This window comes from Myotis daubentonii, chromosome 5, assembly GCF_963259705.1.
Source record: "Myotis daubentonii chromosome 5, mMyoDau2.1, whole genome shotgun sequence".
Taxonomy (NCBI): domain Eukaryota; kingdom Metazoa; phylum Chordata; class Mammalia; order Chiroptera; family Vespertilionidae; genus Myotis; species Myotis daubentonii.
Genome location: NC_081844.1, coordinates 15175958 through 15190838, shown reverse-complemented (window position 1 = coordinate 15190838; position 14881 = coordinate 15175958). Strand labels below are relative to the sequence as shown.

The window sequence follows — 14881 nt, the reverse complement described above, 5'->3', positions numbered from 1 at the left end:
TTCTTGGCATTGACTCCACGAGATGTTGAAAGGTGATGTGAGGAATCTGACACCATCATATGCCTGATGAATAGCACTGTCCAGTTCTGTGAGATTTAATGGTTGTGGAACCAGCTGCCTGATGGCTCTTTTAACTTTGTCCCACAAATGCTCAATTGGATTTTCCAATGCTCGACTGTCTGGTGATTGCGGGGCCACCTAAGCAAGGTAAAGTCTCCCTCATGTTCTTGAAGCCACTGTTGCACAATATGAGCACCATGGCATGGCCCATTGGAAGAAGCCATCTCCATTGGGATATGCCATCAACATGATGAACTTGATCAGTAACGATACTTAGGTATCTTCTGCTCTTCAGACATTGTTCCACACGAATTAAAGGACCCAAATCATGCCAGGAAAACATGCCCCAAACCATAACACTGCCCCCACCAGCTTGAAGGGTTGTACTCATGCATGTGGGGTGCATGCTTTCATGCTGTTTCCGCTAAATTCTCACTCTGCCATCTGCATGATGCAACTGGAAATGTGATTCATCGGACCACATGACTTTTTTCCAATGCTCAACTGTCCAATCCTCGTGTTCCTGTGAGAATTGGAGACGTTTTATCTTGGTAACTGCAGACAGCAAAGGTGTTCGAACAGGCCTCGGCTTCCATATCCCATACAATGCAGTGTACGGCTAATTTGCCTACAAATGTCAGGTGGTCATAAGAGTCTGGCCACTCAGTGTATAAGATCAATATATACAAATTAACTATTTTTATACATTTTCAAAACACAATTCAAAAAGGAAATTAAGAAAATAATTACATTTACAATAGCATCAAAAAGAATAAAATACTTAGAAATAAATTTATTAAATGAGTTGCAAAATTTATACTCAGAAAATGACAAAACATTGTTGAAGGATTATTAAAGAAGATCTAAATAAATGGAAAAACATATCATGTTCCTGGACTGGAAGACAATATTGAAAAAATATATATATATATTTATTTACTTACTTACTTATTTATTTATTTATTTTAATTTCAGAGCAGAAGAGAGAAGGAGAAAGATATAGAAACATCAATGATGAGAGAGAATCATTGATTGGTTGCCTCCTGCACGCCCTCCTACTCCCACTGCGAACCAAGCCGGAAACCTGGGCATGTGCCCTAAGCAGGAATCGATCAGTGAACTCCTGCTTCATTGGTAGACACTCAACCACTGAGCCACGTGGGCCAGGTGACAATATTGTTTTGTTTTTTGAAAGACTTAATATTGTTAAGATGAGAAATTGACAAACTGACTCTAAATTCACATGGAATTGTAAGGGACCCAGAATAATCAAGGCAATTCTGAGATAGAATAACAAAATGGAAGAACTCACACTTCCCAGTTTCAAAAGGTGCTACAAAGCAATGGTTATCAAGACTGTGGTGCTAGCACAAGGACAAATGTATAGATCGAGGAATAGAACTGAGAGTCCAGTAATAAACTCAGATATCTACGATCAGTTGATTTGGACAAGGGTACAAAGACCATCCAATGGAGAAAGAAGAGTCTTTGCAAAAAGTGGTGCTGGAGCCCAGCTGATGTGGCTCAGTGGTGGAGCATTGACCTGTGGACCAGGAGGTCACAGTACGATTCCCAATCAGAGCACATGCCTGGGTTGTGGACTCCATCCCTGGTGGGGTGTGTGCAGGAGGCAGCCGATCAGTGGTTACTTCGCATCATTGATGTTTCTGTCTCTCTCTCCCTCTCCTTTCCTCTCTGAAATCAATAAAAATATATTTTTAAAATGGTGCTGGAATAACTGGACAGCCGCATGTAAAAGGAAGAAGTTGGACCCTTACCTCACACTATTTACAATAATTAATTCAATATGGCTCAAAGACCTAAATATAAAAGCAAAAATTTTAGAAGTAACTGTTAGAAGAAAACACAGGGGTAAATCTTCATAACTTTGGATTTGGAAATGGTTTCTTAGATAAGACACCAACAGCACAAGAGGAAAAATATTGGATTCCATCAAAGTTAAAAACTGTTGTGCATCACAGGCACTGTCAAGATGGTTCATGAGCCAGGGCAGCAGGAGTGGGGATAGCAAAAAGGGCATGTTAATCAAGTATTTATTGTACTATTTGTATGTCTATCTTCCTTCTAAAGCTGTGAACCCCTGGAGGGCACATACATCTCAGATCCCCTGTGCCCAGCACAGAATAAATGTTTAGTAAATATGATGTGAATTGAGGAAGAAAAGAGCACTATTAAGAAAAAGGAAAGACAACTCACGGGATGGGAGAAAACATTTGTCAAGCATACACCTGATAAGGAACTAGTATTCAGAATATTAAAAAAATGCTTACAAGTCAACCCTATATAATAAAGGGGTAATATGAAAATTGACCAGCACACCCTCACAAGATGGCTGCCTACAACCAGGCTGGAAGGGGGGTTAGTGAGGGACAACCAAACGACTGAACAAGCAGGTTGCGTGGGGCGACCAGGCCGGTGGGGGGTGGGTGGTGCAGCTGGGGGTGACCAGGCAGGCGGGGGGGGGGGGCAGTTGGGGCAATTAGGCTGGTGGGGAGGGCAGTTGGGAGCGACCAGGCTGGCAGGGGGTCAGTAAGGGGTGACCAGGCCAGCGGGGGTGGGGCAGTTAGGAGTGACCAGGCCGGCAGAGAGGGCACAGTTGGGAGCGAACTGGCCAGCAGCAGGAGGCAGTTAGGGGTGACCAGGCTGGTAGGGGTGGCAGTTAGGGGTGATCAGGCTGGCACATAGAGGCAGTGAGAGGCAATCAGGCAGGCAGGCAGGTGAGTGGTTAGGAGCCAGCGGTCCAGGATTGTGAGAGGGATGTCTGACTGACGGTTTAGGCTCAATTCCCAGGATCGGGCCTAAACCAGCAATCAGACATCCCCCAAGGGGTCCACAATTGGAGAGGGTGCAGGCTGGGCTGAGGTCCCCCCCCCCCCGCACAAATTTTGTGCACTGGGCCTCTAGTATGGAAATAAAAAGCAAACCAACTTGAAAGTGGACATAGGACTTGAACAGACATTTCCTCAAAGATATACAAATGGCCAACAATGCACATGAAAGTTGCTAAATATCATTAGTCAGTAGGGAAAATGCAGATCAATACCACAATGGAACAGCACTTTACACCCACTAGGATGGCTATGGTTTTTTTTAAAAAAAACTGGAAAAAGATAGGTGTTGGTGCAGACACAGAGAAATGGTAGCCCTCATACATTGTTGGTGGGACTGTAAAATGGCGCATCCACTCTGAACAACAATTTGGCAGCTCCATCTGACCCAGTAATTCCACTCCTGTTTACATACCCAGGAGAATGGGAAACAGATGATCAAACAAAAACTTGTACACAAATGTGTACAGTATTCTTAATAGCCAAAAGGTGGAAAAACCCAACTGTCCATCAGCAGTGAATAATAAACAATGTGGCACATGCAGACAATGGAATAGTATTTGGCCATCCACAGGAATGAAGTGTGTACAGACATGCCACAACATGGATGACGCTCAAACACATTTCATGAAGTAAAAGGAGCCAGACAAAAGACCATATGTTATATGATTCCATTTATATGAAATACCTAGAACTGGAAATATAGACAGAAGGTAGATCAGTGGCAGTTTAGGAGTGGGGGTGGGGAGGTGGAGGGAAAGGGGATGATGAAATGTTCTAAAATTGGCCGTGGTAATGGTTGCACATACCTGTGAATCTACTCAAATACATTGACTTGAACACTATAAGTGGGTGAATTGTATGGTATATGAATTATATCTCGATTAAGCTGTTCAAAAATCTACTTAAATGACACTTTAGTTTAGCAGCATCTATCTATCAAGCACCGTATTAGGCACCAGGAATGCAAAGATGAATGTGACATGGGTTCACAAGGAGTACACTGTAAGCGTAGAGAAGCAGTAACAGTACAGACATAGGCACAGAAATAGAACTGGGAGGCAGTGATTATAACTGGGGATGAGGAACAGGGAAAGCTTTAGATATTTGATACCTGAGCAGGTTTTGAAGTTAAGTGAGTTTGACAGGTGGGGGCGGGGTGGGGAGATCATTCCAGGCCAGTCTGAAATAGCACAGGGTATTCTGGGAGCCCAGTGTGGTTCAGAATTACAAGATGAAAAGTGAAAGGGCTGGGCGAGTGGGTGTGGTGAGGGGACGTGGAAGACATGAGGCTGGAAATAAGCAGAGGACGTGAGGACGTGTGAATGTTCTGCTGAGACATGTTGCCTTTTCCTTTGGGGAATGAAGACGGAGCCAATGAAAGGTAAGCAGGAGGGTGATGGGCAGACTGATCTAGAGCAGGAGTCGACGAACCACAGCCCATGGGCCCACTCTGGAAATAACATTTTTGAAAATAAGGTTTTATTGGAACCCAGCCACGCTCATTTCCTTCCTGGTTATCCGTGGCTGCTTTCTCACTAACACCGCAGCGCTCACCAGTTGCGACATAGGCTGTATGGACTGTGAAATCTAAAATACTTGCTATCTGGCCTGACCAGTGTGACTCAGTGGTTGAGGGTCAACCTATGAACCAGGAGGCCATGGTTCAATTCCCAGTCAGGGCACTGATTTCCAGTGGGGGGAGGGGGGAGTGCAGGAGGCAGCCAATCAATGATTCGCTCTCATCATTGATGTTTCTATCTCTCTCTCCCTCTTCCCTCCTCTCTGAAATCAATAAAAATATATTTTGAAAACATAACAATAAAATATTTGCTATCTGGCCCTTAGAGAAAAAGTTGACCAACCCCGGCTCTAGAAGTGTCACTGTGGCTACTACATAAAGGTTGGTTTCGCATGGGTTAGGACTGAGGGAAAGGCCCTGGCTGGTTTTGCTCAGTGGCTAGAGCACTGGCCCACAGACACGGGTTTGATTCCTGATCAAGGGCATGTATTTTGGTTGCAGGTTCCCCAGCCCATGTAGGTAGGGGTGTGTTCAGGAGGCAACCAATCAATGTATCTGTGTCTCTCTCTCCTCCTGCTCCCTCCCTTCCACTCTCTCTAGAAATCAATAGGAAAAATATTCTCGAGTGAGAATTTAAAAAAAATGACGGAGGGAAAGGAGGCCAGTTTGGAAAGTAGCTGCTCTCCAGGCAATGGATGGCACTGTGGTATATCATGATGTCATTACATTGTTGCTACAGATGATGTAGGGGGTTGGGAGATGGATGGAGAGGTGGGCATGGAGAGCTTCCAGAAGGGAAAAAAAACACACATGGAGAAGATTAATTTAAGAAAATGAAGAGCCATTGAAAATGATGAGAGCCAACAGGGTTTCACTGACGTATAAATTCTAGTTTCTCCTGCTTGATCATTAAACTGTACTAAACTTGCTTAGCAGAAGGCGCTCTCAGACAGACCTCCTGAACTCAGGACAGCTTAAAAGTATTTTAAAAGATTATTCTTACAACTTGGTAATGGGCCTGCCAGAGCAATTCCAGCTAACCTGATGACAAAGGTCTGTCCAGACAAAGGCTTGGGATTGGTGGCGTTTACCCAGGTATGCCACCATTATTCTTGGGAGGAAGGGAGAAGAGTTTACTTTAAAAATGTACTTTACTCAAATGTATATTGTGTTGGTTTTATAAAAGCTTTGAGCCCTAGCTAGTTTGGCTCAGTGGATAGAGCGTCGACCTAAGGACTGAAGGGTCCCAGGTTCGCTTCTGGTCAACGGAACATGGCTGAGTTGTGGGCTCAATCCCCAGTGTGGGGCATGCAGGAGGCAGCTGATCAATGATTCTCTCACATTATTGATGTTTCTATCTTTCTCTCCCTCTCCCTCTCCCTCTCCCTTCCTCTCTGAAATCAATTAAAATATATATATATTTTTAAAAAGCTTTGAGAATATATAGAGGGAAACAGCTTTCTAGATCTTTGCATCGTGCAGGCCCTCTGGAAAGCTGTGCTGTTTCTGCCAGGACATCCGTGTACCCGGGACAAGGCTGGGGGTGGGGAAAGTTCACAGATCCAAGTTCAAGAAGGACAGTATAAAGAAACTGTCGGAGCAAATTAAGCTGTTCACAAGTCATCGACACAAGTTATCTTCTCATAAAACACAGGCTTTGTAAGCAAGCGACGTGATTTCCTCAGAAGATTCACTTAGTATTACATTGGCAACACATCAAGGGAACATGGGAGCTGCTGCCATGGGACATCCACGTGGCCAGCTGGGTCTGCTTGTCTAACAGAGATTTTGACAATGAAAAAACAAAAAAGAAAAATCACCACTGACATATAAAATTACAAATTATAATATCAAAGGTATTCCAAGGGAAGGGATGAAAAAGCCTTGAGCAAGAAGAACTTATTAACTGTGGTCCTAATCACGTCTTCATTATCCCCTGAGTTAGTTCTTACTCCACACCTGTACTTGCCACACACAATTTACTGGGGGTAAATTGTTTCTGCCAAGGGGAATGCAAAATGTTTTCAAAAATTCTGGGCAGAGCCCTAGCCGGTTTGGCTCAGTGGTAGAGCATTGGCATGTGGACTGAAGGGTCCTGGGTTCAATTTCGGTCAAGGGCACATGCCCAGGTTGCAGGCTCGATCCCCAGTAGGGGGTGTGCAGAGGCAGCCGATCAATGATTCTCTCACATTATTGAGGTTTCTGTCTCTTTCCTTTTCCCTTCCTCTCTGAAATCAATAAAAATATATTTTAAAAAAAGAAACAAAAAACTCTGGCAGAAATCTTATCTAAACTGTCACCATCATGTTTTCTCACCCTTGGACAAGGGGCTGTTCTGAAAGGGTGGCCCTGGTGTGTAAAGACTTCTCTGAAGCAGGAGGTGTGGGGGAGACGGGGAGGAGACTGGCCAGCACACCCGGCCAGGTGTGTCCCCTGCCACCCAGGTACCATGCGCATCAGCAGGAGCACAACTGGAATTACTAGGAAGAGAAGGTCTGAAGACTCGCGTCAATGTGGACACGGCTGGAGACTTAGAAGACAGGCAATGCGTTGCTGCAGCCGTGTCTCTGTGGACATCTGTGTGGCCCGGCCTTTTCTGCCCACACTCGCCAGTCCTGCTGGTTCTGTGGCCTGGAGCAAGGCAGAACCCAGCCACACCATCTGAGCCCTCATGGCCCACCCAGGTCCAGAGCGCAGGGGGGCCTGAGTGACACTGCCATGAGGACTGAGCAGGAAGGGCTCTCTCCGAGGGAAATGAACCAGAGTGATTACAAGCTGTTCTTCTGAGCCCAGGCAGGCACGGGACAGGGCACTCTACCGCCTAACGCTCCCAAAACGATAAAAGGAAGGAAGCTGCGAAGCTGCTGGTGGGAACCACTTAGGAGTTCCACCCCAGGGAGGCAGCCCGTTAGCGAAGGGGAGGAGCATGTCTGGTTGCCAGAAGATGGTGTGGTCTAAGGTGGAGGCTTTGCCCCTTTGAGTTCTGCTGTTGAGTAAGGGGATCGGAGCAACCATTCGTCCATTCCTGACTGGCTATTTCATGGAAGGTCTGCCCTTTCCATGTCTATTTCAGGGCAATGAACAGAAGAGCAGAAAATCTAAGAGTCAAGCCCTAGGTGGTTTGGCTCAGTGGATAGAGCGTTGGCCTGCGGACTGAGGGGTCGTGTGGGCTCAATCCCCAGTAGGGGGCGTGCAGGAGGCAGCCAATCAATGATTCTTTCTCATCATTGATGTTTCTCTCTCTCTCCCTTCCTTTCTGAAATCAATAAGAATATATTTTTAAAAAATCTAAGAGTCAATAGATGTGATTCATCTTCCTACAGCCAGCCAAGGAGGGAGAATTCTGACTCATGAGCCTTGTTTAGCCTATATAATGAAGAGGTAATATGCAAATTAACCCTCATGCCCTCACAAGATGGCTGCCTAGGAGGCGGAGCTTTTGATGCTGACTGGCATAGAAACCAACCAATCAGAACCAAATCTGGGTGAACTGGGAGGAGCCAGTGGCTGCCTAGGAGGTGGAGCCTTTGACTCTGACTGACATAGAAACCAACCAATCAGAACCAAATCTGGGTGAACTGCAAGGAGCCAATAGCTGCCTAGGAGGCAGAGCTTTTGATGCTAACTGGCCAACCAGAACCTAATCTGGGTGAACTAGGAAGGCAGAACCTAAGGTGGGGGCTGAGGAGGGCAACAGCTGTTTGGTGTAAGGTGTAAGAAAGCGGTGCAATTTTTTAATAACTGGTTTGGCAGTATAGTGCATATGGCTGGCTATCAGTCCAGATATAGGGATTATGCATTTTTGTCTGCAAAGAGCATCTCCTCCTGCTGAAAAAGGCGCTCCCCAACCCCATTTTAGCAATCCTATCCTATATAATCTATCCATACAAATAAAAGGGTAATATGCTAATTAGACCTGGTTGACGGGCCACCTTCCGAACGTCCAACTTCCTTCGGGACAAAGCCATGGTGGTGGGGGCCGAGGTAGAGGCAGTTAGGGGCGATCAAGCCGGCAGGGGAGGGCAGTTGGGGGCGAGATCAGGCCGGCAGGGGTTAGGGGCAACCAGGCTGGCAGGAGAGAGCAGTTGGGGGTGCGACAGACCTGCAGGGGAGGGCAGTTGGGGGCGATCAGACAGGCAGGCAGAGGCAGTTATGGACGATCAGGCAGGCAGGCAGGTGAGCGGTTAGGAGCCAGCGTTCCCAGATTGCGAGAGGGAGTTGGACATCACCCAAGGGGTCCCCAATTGGAGAGGGTTCAGGCTGGGCTGAAGGAACCCCCCACCCCCATGCACAAAGTTCGTGCACCATGCCACTAGTAAAATATAAAAATGATTTCTTTACCACCCCATCTCAAAGTGAATGAAAATGCTAAAAGTAAAAATTCTGGTGTTCTACATCCTCATCAGACAAAGGCAGACTCAACAAAGTTGTCTATAAATGAAGAACTGTGGATGGGAGCCTCTGCTATCTCAGAATTTAGGAGGCGATGAACAATATCTCCTGCCAGTCCCTGGTTGATGATCGGTGAGGGGTAATTGTTCGCAATGAGATTTCTTCCCGGGGCCTTTGTCTTTGTCTGTCCCTGGAATTCCAGCTGCAGCCATTTCACTCATCCCACCTATTTTCACACCCTGGAGCCAGAGGATGGGGAAATACTCCGCTACCTCTGAGGCCCTCATACACAAGTCGCTTTTTGTACAGTTTTACAATAAACTGGGAAATAAACCCAGGCTTCCTGACTTTGCAGCCAGTTTATCTCCAGCACCAAAAGGCCAATTACTAAACATTCCCACAGGGATTTCTCATGGCAGGTGTATGAGAAGTGATAAGCCCGGGATGAAGCCAGAGCCAAATGAATGTTTCTGAGAGCAGCTGACAACCCTCCCCAGGGCCCATGGTTGTGGAGGCCGGGGCAGGTCCTGGCCCGCCAACCGCAGCTGTGCCATCTGCACAGCTTATCTGTTTGTCAGTTTACTCACTTATAAAATGGACTCAAAAATACCCATCTTGCCCTGCCAGTATGGCTCAGTGGTTGAGCGTCAACCTATGAACCAGGAGGTCATGTTTCGATTCCTGGTCAGTGTATATGTTCAGGTTGCAGGCTTGATCCCCAGTGGGGAGCATGCAGGATGCAGTTAATCAATGATTCTCTCACATCAATGATGTTTCTATATCTTTCCCCCTCTCCCTTCCTCTCTGAAATCAATAAAAACATTTTTAAAAAGCAAACTAAAAAGAAAAAATACCCATTTTACTCTTTAGTGGGAAATTGTGAGACTCAAGTAAGGAACAACATACAATATGAATAAATTATAAAAATCAACAGACCTCAAATCAACTGTAAAAAGGCATTTGGGGGAACGTTTCGAATATGATCTGGGGATTAGATGATACCGAAGAATGATTGTTAATTTTCCTAGGTACAATAATGGCATAATGATTATTTAATATTTTTAGAGATGCAATGACTGGATGTCTGGGAGTTGCTTTAAAATATTTCAGTAAAAAATGCAAGAGAAAAGAGATAAAGCAAGGGTGGCAACATGCTGCTAACTGTTGAAGCTGAGGGCCTTTCTCTACTATGGTGCATATTTAAATTTTTTCAGGAAAATGCTTTTTAAATAAACAAAGCAGAATTTTCTGGAACATTAGAAAGCTTCACTGACGGTCATCTCTAGAGCTCAGAAAACCTGTTTAGTTCACAAGGCCTCTCCACATTGGCCATCCAGTGGTCGGAGGACAGAGACTTGGGGCCAGGCAGGAAGGGGCCAGGCAAGGAGCCCAGATGTCAGGAGATAGAGGGAAGTGACTTCATGGAATTTTCTATCTGCCCTGCATCAAAATGCCAAGTGCATACTTGGTCTGCCGACCTAAGTTTCATTCAGCTTTGCCACTTAATGGCTAAGTGGCCTTAGACCAAGTCACTTTTTTAAATACAAAGTCACAGAGAGACAAACAGATGTTCTCTCTCTCTCTCTCTCTCTCTCTCTCTCTCTCTCTCTCTCTCGCTCACACACACACACACACACACACCACTGAGACTCAATCCCGAGGGGTCCACAGGGCACATGGGTGCATTTTGTCATGGGTTTGATGGTCATTCCAGGGACATATACGAGGGACCAGGAAGGGGAACAGGACAAAGGGATGAAGGAGAGTAATAATTTAGATAAGGCACTGGCCAGTAAGTCAGTCATTCATCTGGGAACTGACCAGGTAAATGAAGTACACAACACACCATAAACAAAGGAAATAATTCCACCAAGAGTGACAGGTGGGCTTTGGGGCTCCCGGTCAGACAGGCCGGCTGTGGTGTAAGGGATATGAGTTCGAGTCCCACACTGACTAACCCAGTGGCCTTTTCCTCTTCTGCAGAAAGAAACGACTGAGCTGATCTCCGCAGTTCCAAGATTTTAGATGTCGAAATTAATTTGGGGCATGTTTCTGACTTCAAAGCACATCTCTGAGGTTTCCAGCACGAGTAGTTCAGTCCCCCACCCCCCACCCGCCGTGCACTGCACCGTGTCCCTCTCCCCACCCCGCTGGTATTTGGTGATGTTTACTGGGGTGGAGGGATGAGAGAGAGAAAAGAATCGCAATCACGCTTGTTTCTTCCGATCATTTCTCCTCCGGCGCTGATTTACAGCGACACCTCAGGCAGGCAGGGCTCCCAGGGCTCCCAGATTTTTGAGGGGTTGGGGGCGGAGCGCAGTGGCCAAAAAGCCTGCGTAAAAGTTGCAGTCACCAAGGACCACAGGAGTATCTCGCAAGACTAGGAATAGCTCTACCCCGGAGCGATCCTGCACACACGACCCATGGGTTCGTTTGTGCTGGTTCTTTCCTGCTCCAGGGCCTCTCAGTCCAAACGGCGGGAGAGGCTCCTCGGTCCCCGGACGAGCCAGGGCGCCTTGGGAGTAAGTACCGGGGGTGCGAACCGCGCCTCCATTCCCACAGCACTCAGGGTGCTCGGGCGCTCAGATGAGCCTAACTGGAAGGCTGAAGAGAAACCCAATTCCAGGCAGTGGGCGCTGGAGCTCCCAGGCTCAGGCCCAGTAGCCCCCACCCCACCCCCACTCCGCTCAGCCCCGTGCGCTCCACATTTCCAAAGCCCCAACTCAGTGCGACGCCCATCCCCTGCGCGCTCCACGTCCCTCAAAGCCAGAACTCCGGGCACGAACGCAGCCCCCGTGTCCCTGGCCCCACGCGGCACCCTCCTAGGCACCTATCGCACATGGAGCTTCCACTGGCTCTGTCCTGCCTGGTGGCGGGCGCCCCAGGCGAGCTAGGAACCGAGCGCCCCACTTCCTAGGGCGCGCCGGCGGCTTCCCGGCCCGGCTCAGCGAGGTGGGGTTGGGTGGGTCCGCCCCAGTCGAGAAGGGGACCCGCCAGCCTGCACGTCCCGCATCTCTCGGAGCAAGAAGCCTTCACTGTGTGTGCCGCCCCCCGGGTCTCCGGCACCCCTAACAGCGAAGAGACTGGCCTCCGGGGAGTGGAGCCTGAGGACTCGCGTGGGCGCTCCCCTTCCCTCGAGCCACTGCGCTCCCGGGGAGTTGCAGGGAGCGCGCTTACTTGGTAGGAGGGGTCCGCCCTGGCTTGGCTGGGGCCACGTTTCCCTCCGTGGCCCCCAGTCTGCACCCGCGTCGCCGCCGAGCCCCTTTCCCGAGCAGAGGGGCGGCTGGAGAGAGCGAGCTCCAAGTGCCGGGAGCCGCGAGCTGGAGTAGCGCCTTCGCTCTTTTCCCGGGACTTTTAAGGGGCTAGAGCAGCAAACCCCTCCCCGGGCCCACCCCTTCCGAGGGCGGCCACCGCAGGGCCCGCCCCGGCTCCTTTTGTTGTAATTGGAGAGCGGTCACCCCCAGCCCAGTGCGGGCGACCGCGCGCCGGGCGCAGCCGCCTCCAGGCTCTTCACACCCGGCTTTCCGAAGCTGGGAAGCGGGGAGGGGGTTTGCCTCCGGAAGATTCCTCTACTCCCCACCCCTCCACGCGCCTGGAATTTAACCCCTTGACGTCCTTCTCTTCCTGCATTAGGGCCCAAGGCTAATCCAGCTCCTGGTCCAGAGAGCAGCACTGCCTGGCGCGTAGTAGACGCTCAATAAAAACGGATAAATGAAGGAGTTCAGAAACTGTCATCCATCTCTCCTGGGTTTCTCCTCGATGGGAAAGCAGATTCCAACGTGAAACCAGCCGCCCCTTTCTCCCAGCAGATCACCTCTCTGGCTTCCACAAACCTCTCTGCCCTGAGGATCCGTTCTCTCCTTTGTGCATTCAAGGCTTGGACTCAGTGACCTCTAACATCCCACCCCCTCCCTCCTCCTCCCCCCTCCCCCCTGCAAGGCAGGGCCAGGATTAACAACCCTGCACTCAGGGACTGAATAGGACCCAGCTAAGGGGGTGCATATTGTGCAGAGGACATTCCAGGCCCGGCTTTGAGGCTCACACTAGGAGCAGAGAGGTGGTCATGGTGGGGGGTGGGGGGGAGGGGGAGGGCGGGGTCCTCTGTGCAGAATCCCAGGGATTCTTAAACAAGGGCCAGGCTTCACCAGGAGTGAAGCAGATAGCTTTATGGTCGTTTTTTATTTAGATCTCATGCAGCTCCGGAGGGGCAAGAAGAGACTTCAGTCAGGGAGGGGAGCATCCACCAGAATAAGGAACGGCACAGAGAGCCTGGGCGCAGCGGAGCCAGAGCGGTGGGAGGCCAGGAACCTGGCGGGGCTCCCTCCCCACCTCCAGCACAGGCACTGCCCTGACAGGCAAGGCCGGCAGTGGCCCCTCTCAGCTGGGAGGCGGGAAGCGGCCCCTGCGACAGAGGTTGCTGGCTTTCTGGCTCCAGCTCCTGGGCATGGCTGGTGGCCACTGGTTCAGCCCCTGCCGCCGGTGCTGGGGGCCATCTTCAACGGAGCTCAGGACGCTGGCCACCGCTTCCACTGGGCCCAAGGCGGCTGGAGAACACGAGGGCAAGGGAGAGGAACTGGAGTCTGAGACCTCCCTCCCTCCCCACAGGGCGTGGCTTGGGGGAGGAACAGTAGCCCCTTCTGGCTCCAGACCTGCCCACAGTCACGGCCACTGGAGGTGGAGGTTGTTTGGGGAAGCCGATAGCTTTAAAGCAAGGCGCCAGGCTGTGAGCCTCTGCAGAGGGAACCCAAAGTGGACTGACCACAGACGCTGTCTGTATCCTCCCGGCTCCTTCCTCGGCCCTCCCCTCACTCCCTCCCTCCGTAGCACACCTAGGGCACCAGAGGTGACAGGTGGTGACTTCCACCACAGCCTCAGCTCAGACTTCTCCCCTCAGCTTACATCTGTAAATCCACTGGAATCCCCTTGGCCCTCTGGACATGCCCCTGGCCACAGCTAACCTAGCAAGCCCCAAACTTGGCACCCTAACTAACCGCCCACCCCAACCATGGTGAACTCTGCCTGGCAGCAATGGCGTCTTCTCAGGCCCCTCCTCCTTATCCTGGTCTAGTGGGCAGTGGTAGGAGGAGGGAAGCTGGTGTGATTGATTATAAAAGTTTCTGTGGTTGGAACTGTTAGATACCCTGACAGCGGTGGTGGATATAAGAACCTACACAGGTGAGAAAGTTATGTAGAATGTAATACACACACATGCGCATTTCAGGCAAAACTGGGGAAATCTGAGGCAGATCAGTGGATTGCACCCATGTCAATCTTATAATGTCACCACAGGGGGAGGGGAATGGGCAAAGTATATGAGCGTTTCTCTGTATTGTTTCTTAGAACTTCATGTACATCTACAATTATCTCAATAAAATTTCAACTGAAAAAAGAAAGAAAAGAAACCACAGTAGCTCCAGGACCCACAGAATGTAATCGGAACCCTTTAAGACCTCTGGTATTCCTCGCCAGCCTGCTCAGCTCTCAGCCACATTCTCTCCTCTCCCCCATAGGCCCTACTGGCTGTTCTCTAAGCCTGCTGTTTCATACCCCAGGGCCTTTGCACATGCCATGCTCTTGCCTTGTCTGCCCGGCAATGCCTAGTTCTATGAGACCTTTCTCAGCTGTCAGTCAGAACCTTCCACAGAGTCTGCACGTAGCAAATGTTCAATAAATGCCAGTGGGACCGAGCTTTTCCTCTCCCCTCACCCTTTTCTCTGATCCCTCCACTTCTAGTCCTATCTCTCCTGCTAAAATGTTCACCAAAAAGGCATAAAATGAAAGGGAACTAACTTTGTAAGAAATGTTTTGTCTCATTCTGAACACAGCAAACTCCTTGCGGAACATTCAGATGATGTGGAGGAAAAGTGGAGAAGCCTGTCACCCTGGCGTCCTTCCACCCACAAATGAGCACCTAACATTTGGAGTATTTCCTTCAGGTTATTTTTTTTTTAAACCAAAGTAGATACAGTTCTTGTGCCCAGCTTTTTATTTTATTTTTTAAAAATATATTTTATTGATTTTTTACAGAGAGGAAGGGAGAGGGGTAGAAAGTTAGAAA

General features: G+C 49.1%; 1 protein-coding gene across 2 annotated transcripts in view; it reads right to left on the bottom strand.

Annotated features, from left to right (window-relative positions):
- LOXL2 (lysyl oxidase like 2) overlaps positions 1–12165 on the bottom strand; it is a 97081-nt gene extending 84916 nt beyond the window's left edge. Inside the window, exon 1 of one of the 2 annotated variants that reach the window (XM_059695977.1) lies at positions 12001–12165. The gene's annotated coding sequence lies outside the window, so the exon portion shown is untranslated. The remainder of the gene's footprint in view (positions 1–12000) is intronic. The other variant, XM_059695976.1, reaches the window with a different exon arrangement.
- Positions 12166–14881: the final 2716 nt, after the last annotated feature.